Source organism: Nicotiana tabacum, chromosome 4 (assembly GCF_000715075.1).
Source record: "Nicotiana tabacum cultivar K326 chromosome 4, ASM71507v2, whole genome shotgun sequence".
Lineage (NCBI taxonomy): Eukaryota > Viridiplantae > Streptophyta > Magnoliopsida > Solanales > Solanaceae > Nicotiana > Nicotiana tabacum.
In genome coordinates, this window is record NC_134083.1 from 87,097,257 (window position 1) to 87,109,400 (window position 12,144).

The window sequence follows — 12,144 nt, forward strand, 5'->3', positions numbered from 1 at the left end:
TCTTCCATCGCGAATCAAAATATGGCACTGGGTTCACCAACTTCGACTGATATCAATGCTTCGGACCCATATACTAAGGAGAATGGGGTCGCCCCATACTGGATTTTGATGTCGTCCGATATGCCCAAAGGACTTCGGGCATGATTTCTCTCCATTTTCCTTTAGCGTCGTTCAACCTCTTCTTTAGGTTTTGAATGACAGTTTTGTTCGTTGATTCGGCCTGTCCATTCCCACTGGGGTGGTATGGCGTTGATATTATCCTTCTTATTTTGTGGTCTTCGAGGAATCTTATTACTTTGCTGCCAATGAATTATTTTCCATTGTCACATACTATTTCGGCGGGTATCCTGAATCGACATATGATATGATCCCAAATAAAGTCTATAACTTCTTTCTCTCTTATTTTCTCGAACGCCTGCGCTTCAACCCATTTAGAAAAATAGTCAGTCATAAATAAAATAAATTTGGCTTTACCTGGGGTCGATGGAAGAGGGCCGATGATATCCATTCCCCATTTCATGAACAGCTATGGGGATAGGACTGAGCGGAGTTGCTCTCCGGGTTGATGGATCATTGGTGCAAACCTTTGACATTTGTCACATTTACGAACAAATTCCTTCGCATCTTTGCCCATATCGGTCCAATAATACCCTGCTCTGATTATTTTTCGAACTAATGTATCGGCCCCAGAGTGATTCCCGCAAGTGCCCTCGTGCACTTCCCGTAGGATGTAATCGGTATCTCCCAGACCCAAGCATACTGCCAACAGTCCATCGAATATTCTTCGGTACAGCGTTCCGTCCGAAGCCAACATGAATCGAGCAGCCTTAGTCCGTAGGGTCCTAGAATCTTTAGGGTCCGATGGGAGCTTTTCGCTCTTTAAGTATTCACTATACTTGTTTCTCCAATCCTAGGTTAAGCTTGTAGAATTTATCTCGGCGTGACTGTCTTCGATTACCGATCTCGAAAGTTGAACAACATTCCCCGAGCCCAAGTCATCTACCTCGACCGATGATCCCAAATTTGCAAGGGCATCGGCCTCATTATTCTGTTCTCGTGGAACATGCCGTAAAGTCCATTGTTTGAAATGGTGCAAAGTAACAAGCAGTTTATCTAAATACCTTTGCATTCTACCTTCTCGAACTTCGAAGGTTTTGTTTACTTGACTCACCACCAGCAAAGAGTCGCAATTGGCTTCAATGACTTCTGCTCCCAAGTTTCTAGCTAGCTCGAGACCTACAATCATGGCTTCATACTCGGCCTCGTTGTTAGTCAACCTGATAGTTTTAATAGATTGCCTAATAGTGTTACTCGTGGGTGGTTTCAAAACTATGCCCAGCCCAGACCCTTTCACGTTCGAAGCCCCGTCTGTAAAAAGTATCCATACCCCCGATGGTGTACCTGATTTCAACGGGAATTCTTTTTCGACTTCGGGTACGAGGGTTGGCGTGAAATCAGCCACGAAGTCTGCTAAAATTTGAGACTTGATAGCCGTACGGGGTTGATATTCGATATCGTACCCATTGAGTTTGACGGCCCATTTGGCCAGTCGGCCTGATAACTCGGGTTTGTGCAAAATATTACGAAGCGGGTAAGTGGTTAATATGCATATGGGATGACATTGAAAGTACGTCCTTAACTTTCTAGAGGCGCTTATGAGTGCAAGTGCCAATTTTTCTAGGAGTGGATATCTAGTTTCCGCTTCTCCTAAGGTTCGACTCATATAATAAACGGAGAATTGCGTACCTTGCTCTTCTCTAACTAGGACACTTCTTACGGTGACTTCTGATACTGCCAAGTACAAACAAAGTTTTTCGTCTATTTTTGGGGTGTGAAGTAGTGGTGGGCTTGATAGATATCGTTTTAGTTCCTCTAATGCTTGTTGGCACTCCGAGGTCCAAGCAAAATCGTTCTTCTTTTTGAGTAGAGAGAAAAATTTATGACTTCGATCAGATGATCTTGAAATGAGCCGGCCTAAGGCTGCAATCCGACCCGTTAGCCTTTGTACGGCTTTCACGCTGTCCACAACAACGATGTCTTCGATGGCCTTAATTTTATCGGGGTTAATCTCTATTCCCCGATGTGACACCATGAAGCCGAGGAACTTGCCCGACCCGACCCCGAAAGCACATTTTTCGGGGTTGAGCTTCATGTTGTATTTCCTCAAAATTTCGAACATTTCCTGCAAATGGGTCAAATGGTCCTCTGTGCGCAGGGATTTAACTAGCATGTCATCAATATAAACTTCCATTGATTTTCCTATTTGTTCTTCGAACATTTTATTTACTAGGCATTGGTAAGTAGCCCCTACATTCTTTAGCCCGAAGGGCATCACATTATAACAATACGTTCCATATTTGGTGACAAATGAAGTCTTTTCCTGGTCCTCCGGGTTCATCGGGATTTGATTATACCCGGAATAGGCATCGAGAAAAATGAGGATCTCGTGGCCGGCCATGGCATCGATCATGCGATCGATGTTGGGCAGCAGAAATGAATCTTTGGGGCATGCTTTGTTCAAATTCTTATAGTCTACACACATTCTAAGTTTGTTCCCCTTTTTAGGCACTACAACTACGTTGGCTAACCATTCAGGATATTTCACCTCCCGAATAGACCCTACTTTGAGAAGCTTGGTTACCTCGTCCTTTATGAATGCGTGCTTTCCCTCGGACTGGGGTCTTCTCTTTTGCTTCACCGGTCTGAACCTGGGGTCCAAACTTAGCCGATGTGTTGTTATGTCCGGCGGGATCCCTGTTATATCTAAATGGGACTAGGCAAAACAATTGATGTTATCGATAAGAAGTTGAACGAGTTTCTTCCTGAGTTCGGAGCTCAACCCCTTTCCCAAGTATACCTTTCGCTCGGGCCAGTGCTCGATTAATGTGACTTGCTCTGGTTCCTCGATTGTTGATTTAGTAGCGTCGGAGTCATCGGGAATCATGAAAGATCAAGGGACTCTTTTATCATCATCCTGTTCGATCTTCTGGTTATCTGGCTGGGTCGAAGCCGATGTCTGTGATTTCTATTTGGTGTCTCGTTCTCCTTCTGAGCCCGATCCTTTTATCGGTGAAGGTGAGGACATTGGTTTAGCTTCCTCGATGGAGAACATTTCCTTTGCGGCTAGTTGTTCTCCGTACACCATTTTGACACCTCTCGATGTCGGGAATTTGAGGGCCTAGTGTAGGGTCGAAGGTACAGCTCTCATGTTGTGGATCCATGGCCTTCCGAAAAGGGCGTTGTATCTCATATCGCCTTCGATCACGTGAAACTTTGTTTCCTGGATAGTTCCGGCCACGTTTATTGGTAGGATTATCTCGTCTTTGGTGGTTTCACATGCCATATTAAACCCATTTAGAACCAGAGTTGTGGGTACGATCTGATTCTGTAGGCTGAGCTGCTATGCTACCTTCAATCGGATGATGTTAGCCGAGCTACCTGGATCGATTAACACACGCTTAATTTTAGTTTTATTCATGAGTACGGATATTACCAGTGCGTCGTTATGAGGTTGGATGACCCCTTCTGCATCTTCATCATCGAAGGACAAAGTCCCCATGGGTACGTAATCTTGAGTCCGAGATCGCTTTTCCTTCACAATTGATGTTTTAGTGTGTTTAAGCACTGGTCCCTGAGGGGTATCGATGCCGCCGATGATCATGTGAATGACGTGCTGCGGTTCTTCTTGCTCGTTTTGCTTGATGAAATCCCTGTTTTTAAAATGGTTCTTCGCCCTATCACTCAGAAATTCCCGAAGGTGCCCTTTGTTAAATAAGCGGGCTATTTTCTCTCTTAGTTGCCTGCAATCTTCCGTTCTGTGGCCATGGGTACCATGATATTCGCACGTTTGATTGGGATTTCTTTGGGCAGGATCGGTCTGCATGGGTCGAGGCCATTTGGTGTCTTTGATCCATTCGATGGCCGACACGATAGCGGATGCACCAACGGTGAAGTTATATTCTGATAATCGAGGTGCTTCTATAGGATTGGCATATTTATCAAAGCCTCTCTTACTCATAAGTCCCCGAGAATTTTGCCCTCGATCATTCCTTCGATTGTTCCGAACTGTATTGCGTGCTAAATTGTTGTTCACCCGATCTGGGATGTACGGTCGATATCGATCTCTGTTCGACCTTTGTTCTCTGTCGATCTCCTTTTGGTTTTTAGTAGCTGTCCTGTTCTGATGCACGGGTCCATACAGAGCTCCTAACTGATCATCCTCGACCCTAATTTTCGATTAGTATCGGTCGTGTATATCTGCCCAGGTTATCGCTGGATACTCGATCAAATTTTGTTTCAGCCGATGTGATGCTGTCGAACTTAGCTCGTTCAACCCTTGGGTGAAAGCTTGTACGGCCCAATCGTCTATGACCGGTGGTAATTCCATGCGTTCCATTTGAAATCGGGATACGAATTCCCTCAGCATTTCATTCTCCCTTTGCTTTACTTTGAAGAGGTCTGATTTCCTTGTTGCAACCTTTGTGGCACCAGCATATGCCTTTACGAACAAATTTGCTAACATGGCAAAAGAATCAATGGAATTTAGTGGTAAATTGTGATACCAGATCATTGCTCCCTTCGAGAGGGCCTCCCCGAACTTTTTCAACAACACGGATTCGATCTCATCGTCCTCCAAATCGTTACCTTTGATGGTACATGTGTAAGAGGTGACATGTTCGTTAGGATTGGTCGTACCGTTATATTTGGGAATTTCGGGCATACAAAATTTTTTGGGGATTGGTTTTGGTGCCGCACTCGAGGGAAAAGGATTTTGTATGAATTTTTTCGAATCAAGCCCTTTTATCATTGGTGGAGCCCCCGGGATTTGATCGACCCTGGCATTGTATGTTTCCACTCTCTTTTCATTCGCTTCGACTCATTTTGTGAGTTCCTCGAGCAATTTAGTAATTCCAGGAGTAGTCCCCGATTCTTGCTCGTTTCATTTAACTATGGTGGGCTCTGTTCTGGGGGTGATTTCTCGAAGTGGATTGGAATCCGGCCTGCTTTGTGCGCGAGTTTGGCTATGTAACTGAGCTATCGCTACTTGTTGGGCTTGTAGCATCTCAAAAATCATCCGTAATCTGGCCCCGATTTCCCCCGCATTTTGGGTGTCTCGGGCTACGGATCGAGTACCGCCCTGAATGCTTCTTTCTGGTTCGGAACGCAGATTCGCCTCCAAAGCTATTTGTGAATTGACATCCAATGGTATTTCGGCTCGAATTTTGGGTACTTCGATTCGAGCCTCGGTGCCATCGTTAATTGGCCTTCCGGCTCCGGTGCCAAGTTGTTGGTTTCATCTTGAAGGCCGGCTTCGTGGTCGATAGGTAAAGCCATTGCTGTTTTGAAGTTGCAAGCTGGCGTGTACTTTAGATTTGTATCAAACGATCACTGTTACCCTTAGCCCCATGGTGGGCGCCAAACTGTTTATCGAAAAAATCGGATAACGTTATATTTTGTGTATGGTTCTAAGGATATGCGATACAATTCGATATAAATCGTATAGAGAAATAGAGATACGTATATTCTTGACTATGAGAATGCAAATAGTGGGCAATAAGAATGAATGAGATAAAGTAAAGTAAACACAAAGGGATGTCTTTCAATCTGAGAAGTGATATTTTGTCGCTGCCCTTTAGCTTACAAGGATTCTCCCTTTTATAGAAGAGGGTCATTACAAAAAACAATAAAATAAAACATATAGTGGAAGGCCCATGATGACTAGTCTCTTCCTTGATTCTCGCCAAGATTCTCTCTCTTGGTGCGGTCGCAGCGGCTCTTGTCTGTGAGCTCAATACTGGCTCGAACTCGTTATTGGGTCGGGCCTTTCGGTCTTGGCTCAAGTTCGACCTTCGAGATGGGCGTCACACATTTCCGACCTCGAAGTAGTGTCTTGCAGATCGATTCGGTCATGGGCTCGATAGGGTTATCGAGCCGACTCCTTGAGCGACCTTCAGGCTCGAGGCTCGTTAGTACTGACTTCGGAGCTTACTCCCAAAATCTCATTCCGACTTTTTAACACTCGAAATCGATCGACTTTTTAACACTCGAACTTGATTGGGGCGTTCCGATCAAGACTCGGGATCCCGGAGTCAACCCCGACCGGTACAGCTGCCATCGGTTCAGGAGATTCGGTGACCTCGATAGCTCTGGCAGATCGGGACACCAAAGCCAAGGAGGCTCCTTCTTCCTCTCCTTCTTTTTCGTCTTGTTCTTCTTCTCTCAGTCGTTGGACCGAGTCAATCGAAAAGGCAATTGCTTTCCTCCTCACCCTTTGAGTTTTGGACTTGGGGCCCTCTGATCGAGAGGTAGCTTTACGCTTCTTGTCTTTCCTCGGTTTTGGGACTGGGGACTTGGTTCCATCTTTAACGCTCGAAGGCCTCAAAGCGGCGTCCTTGGTTACGCTTGCATGAAAGGAAATCGGTAACGAATGGAGCACAAAGAGCGCTTCGAAGGAAACGAGAAGTAAAACCTTACGATGGTTCTTGGCTTCCCATCTGCCTTTCTCCAAATCACGCCAAGCGCGTTCGGCATAAGAGGAAGTCGAGGCTAACTTCCGAACCCAATCCTCGAGGTCGGGCACCGCTTGTGGCATCCAAGGGGCAGATGTATATCGGGAAGAAACATCAAAAATAAAATAATTCAAGAAAGGATACAAAAGGCAACGTCTTATGAGAACAACTTACGGTCGAAATTCCATTCCTAGGGGAACGGCATCTTCTCTTCCGGAATAAGGTCACGGGTCCTCACCCGAATGTAACGCCCCATCCAACCCCGATCCTTGTCTTCGTCGATGCTCGATATCAAAGCCTTCGATGCTTGACGATGAAGTCTGATTAATCCTCGAAAGATTTGAGGCCGATACAACCGTATGAGGTGATTCAGGGAAAAATCCAGCCCCCGGCTTTGGTTGAGAAGAAGCGAAATAGGATTACTATAAGCCACAGAGAGGGATGAATCTGACCAAGGGTGACCTGATATCTCTTGCAAAAATTGATGATAACCAGGTCGACAGGACCCAATGTGAAGGGATAAGTGTAAACACTTAAAAACCCCTCCCCATGGGTGACAACGCTCTCTTCAGGGGATGGAATTTGCAACACAACCTCGGAACCCCAGTTACAGTCTTTTCTAACGGCCTCGAGATGACCCTCCGTTATAGAGCACATATACATCGACACGTGCTCGCATCGACCCGGGATGGATGAAGGATTCTCAATCTTAAAATTGATCTTTAGAGTACACGGGCCGGGAGTGTAGTCATAGGTGGACGGCTCCACCGGCGCCTTGTCGCCGGACGGTCGTGAAGAAGAAGCTTTCTCCTTCTGAGGCACAGTTTTCGAAGTCTTGGCCATTGATATGGAAGTAAGAAAGACAAAGAAAAGTGAAAAATTGACGACACCATGGTTGCAACAAGAAAGGAATAAAAGATAAGGAAATTTGGGGGAGTGAACGCGTGAAAGAAGTAAATGATAGATGGAAGAGCTATTTATAGGATCGCATCGTGACGGTTCAATATCACAGGTGGCCGACCGCTATCTGACAAACATTAAATACCTTGAAAGGCTGAATCGATAGGACAGCTATCACATAAGTCATAATCGATCCCTGTGAAAATGTCAGCTTATGACCCGATCGAACCACCAAAAATCACATCGATTCTCACCGCATCCTTCGTGAGAAACTAGGGGACTATCTGTATATGGTCGAAATACATTTCGGCCTTCCTACGTTAGATCGAGTTCGAGTATTAAGAAGTCGGAATGAGATTTTGGGAGTGAGCTCCGAAGTCAGTACTAACGAGCCTCAAGCCCGAAGGTCGCTCGAGGAGTCGGCTCGATAACCCTATCGAGCCCATGACCGAATCGATCCGCAAGGCACTGCTTCGAGGTCGGAAATGCGTGACGCCCATCTTGAAGGTCGAACTCAAGCCAAGACCGAAGGGACCGACCCAGTAACGAGTTCGAGCCAGTATCGAGCGCACAGACAAGAGCCGTTGCGACCGCACCAAGAGAGAGAATCTTGGCGGGAATCAAGGAAGAGACTACTCATCATGGGCCTTCCACTATATGCTTTATTTTATTATTTTTTGTAATGACCCTCTTCTATAAAAGGGGGAATCCTAGTAAGCTAAAGAGCAGCGACAAAAAATCACTTCTTAGACTGAAAGACATCCCTTTGTGTTTGCTTTACTTTATCTCATTCATTCTTATTGCCCACTATTTGCATTCTCATAGTCAATAATATACGTATCTCTATTTCTCTACACGATTTATATCGAATTGTATCGCATATCCTTAGAACCATACACAAAATCTAACATTATCCGATTTTTCCGATAAACACAAGGTTCATTAGATTGTTACCTTATTCGAACAGATCAAATATGTGTCACGTGTCAAGTGAAACAACGTACCAAGTCAATGAAAAATCAAAGAGATCATGCCACGTGTCAAGTTGGATTGCCAAGTCAACCCAAAAAGCCTATCAAGTATGCATGCATATCGTGCATGTGATAGGTTCATACTAATTAAAATGTGATTTTACTCAAGTGAGCCAACAAAGGAGTTTTTCTTTAATATAATTTTCTGTGTCCGCAACTAGAAATATGGATCTTCCATAAAGCCAAAATGACATTTGAATTTACAAAGAGAAGCAGAGAGCTCAAAGAACAGGATCGGAACTTCGATCATGTATATATTTCTCTAAATATTTCAAGCTTTTTAGTTCAAGAATGATGACAAACATGATTCAACACGCTCATGTTGGAATTCCCCGACCGAAATTCGACCATTGAAGTGTTCATGATGTAAAATCAAAATCATGTTCAAGATTATAATTCAAAATCAAATTTTAATCCATTAAAATTTGAGTTCATCACCCAAAAAAAATACTCAAATCTTTTAGTCTATATTTAAAAAGAAAAACTAGAGGACACCCTTTGAACAAGAAACATTCGAGAGATTGAAACCATTAATTTCCTTAAATCAAATTGTGCAGTTTTGTCATCATTTTCTTGTCTAGAATACTCTCAGACATGAAATTTATGTTACAAATCTCTGATACCTTCTCTTTCTAATTCGTTTCATTATGTTACTGTAACTGCCCAAAAATCCATCCGGTCGTGATATTACCTAACCCAACCCTCTAGGTAAGCTAAATAACAATCAATACAATTTTAATGAAAATAATAATAAAACAATAAGTGAAATAAAAAAATTCCCCATACAATAACCCGAAGATTGATAGTACAAGTCATGAGCCACTAAGACTTAGATTTACAAAGCTGGTATGAAAATAAATACAACATCTGTTTGAAATATACATAAACATATCACAAATCTAAAACTACCAGGGACAAGTGGTAGCTATGTCCAGAAAGCAAGTACATCTTCAGTGCCAACTCCCGTCATCCACAACATCTCAACTCTAAGATCTGCACGCAAGGTGCAGAAGTGTAGTATGAATACAATCGACCCTATGTACTCAACAAGTATTATAACTAACCTTGATGAGGTAATAGAAGTAAGAATTATAAATGATACTCTCCAATCACCTGTGCAATTCATAACTCCAACAAGTACAAAACAATAATATGATCAAATCATGAAATCACATATAAAATCACCTTAGTGCACATAATAACTTAACGTACTCTGCTCAGTCAACAATCCAATATATAAGGAAGATATGCATAAATCAAGTAAGCAGTCAAGAAAATTGCAAGTAAAGATGAAATACAATTACCAAATATCAATCCGTTGCAGTGCGCAACCCGATCCAAATAGAAATCACAATACGGCTCTAAAGTCCACATAATTAATTCAATAACCGAATCAAACCACTGATCAACTCTCTCATAGCCCACATCAAACAGAAACCCGCCGGTTTCTCACAATCCGTGTGTACACCATCAAGAAAACACATGAGAGGGTGACCCTAGGGGGATGAATACATATCCACACGCTGCGCGGATAACTCACGGGCTAATAATATCAACAACATTGATAACTCACGTGGTGTATGGACAACTCACGTGCCAATAAAATCAAATTATCGGATCCGCACGGATAACTCACGTGTTACACGGACAACTCATGTGCCAATAATATATCAATAGTAACGACAACTCATATGGCAATAATCACAATCCGTCCGGTGTGGTCACAAGCTCAATATCACAATCCGCCTGGCGTGATCACAGACTCAATATCACAATCCACCCGGTATGGTCACAGACTACCAGTCCAATCCAAATCGCATTGAAAGCAGATAAACTATTGTTTTGGTTTCCTTATTCGCGAATGCAGAGGTGCCCGTCATGACCCTTCGATTTGGTTCATGACACAAGTGCGCTACCATAACTCAAATCAAGCAATTACATCACGAAAGTAGTAATTATTAGTTTCAATCAGGAGATTAGCCTCTATATAACCTCAAACATGGTTCAAATAGCTCACGGAGGGGTACAAACATAAGAAATATCATAACATGAAGCTTAGCAAATAATCCAAGGCATATAATAGCCTATATACTAACACGAGCATGAAAATACCCCGGTGCACGCACATGGACTCAATCCCCACATATATTCGCCACTCATAGCATGTAGCTATCACAAATAACTCAGGCAACTACTATCTCAACCAAGTTTAGGTAAGATACTTACCTCAACCAAGCCAAAACAATACTCTAGAACTACCATCCCGCACAAATCGACCTTCTAACGGCTCGAAACTAGCCAAAGCAACACAAAAATATCAAATAATTCCATAAGAAACAAACCCAATCGATAAAGATCAAATCTTTAATCAAAACTCACAGTCAACCAAAAAGTCACCCCAAGCCCGCACTTTGGTACCCGATAAAACTCACAAATTACGATATCTCATTCGAATACGAGTCCAACCATACTATTTTTTTTTTACTCAAATTCGACTTCGAATCGATGTTCAAATCTCTAATATTCACTTTTAAAAAGTTTTAACAAAATCCCTAATTTCTTTTTTAAATCCATCATTCCAATGCAAAAATCAAAGATAGAATCATGTAAAATAATCAAATCTAAATAAACAATACTTACACCAATCCATGTGGTGAAACTCCCCTCCAACTCGCCCAAATCCGAGATCCCAAGCTCAAAATGTGATAAGATAATCAAAACCTTCGAAATAGAGTACTTTATAACAGTGCTTCAAGGATACCCATTGCGATCGGGGGAAGAGCTTTGCGATTGCGAAGCACAAAAGTCACTCCCACAGAAATACCCTTCACGTTCGCGTTTCACACCTAGCGAATGCGATGCACAGATCAATCCACTCTCCGCGAACACCCACTTGCGAACGCGAAGTACAAAGCACAAAGCCTATCACAGCCTTCGCGAACGCGGTCCCCAAACCGCGAACGCGTAGAACAAATCTCCTCCATCTCACCTATCTTTTCGCGAACGCGATCGCCTGCTTGCAATCGCGATGCCTTACCTGACACCAGCAAACCAACAACACAAAAACCATCCGAAATAATCCGAAAACCACCCCGAAACTCACCCGAGCCCCTCGGGATCCCGTCCGAACATACCAACAAGTCCCAAATCATAACACGGACCTACTTGAGACCTTAAATCATATATAACAACATCAAAACTACGAATCATCGATCAAGATCAATCTCTTAAGTCCATAAACTTCAAACTTCAAATCAAGCGTTCGGTTCAAGCCTAACAAATCCGGAATCTAACCAAACTTTGCACACAAGTCCCAAATAACAAAACGAACATATTCCAACTTTTGAAACAATAATACGAACCCGATAACGTCGAAATCAACTCCCGTTCAAACCTATGAACTTCAAAATCTTCAAATTGCCAACTTTCACCAATTCAAGCTAAAACATTCTAAAAACACCCAAATGCAAATTCAGGCACACGCCCAAGTTCGAAATCACAATTCGGACCTAATGAAACCATAAAACTCCGATCCGAGATCAAATACACAAGTCAAACTCCGGTCAACTCTTCCAATTTATAACTTCTAAAATGAGAATCATTCTTCTAAGTAAATCCCGAACCACTCGAAAATCAAAAACGCCGATACACGCAAGTTATAATTCACCATATGAAGCTACGTATGACATCAAACCACCGAACTG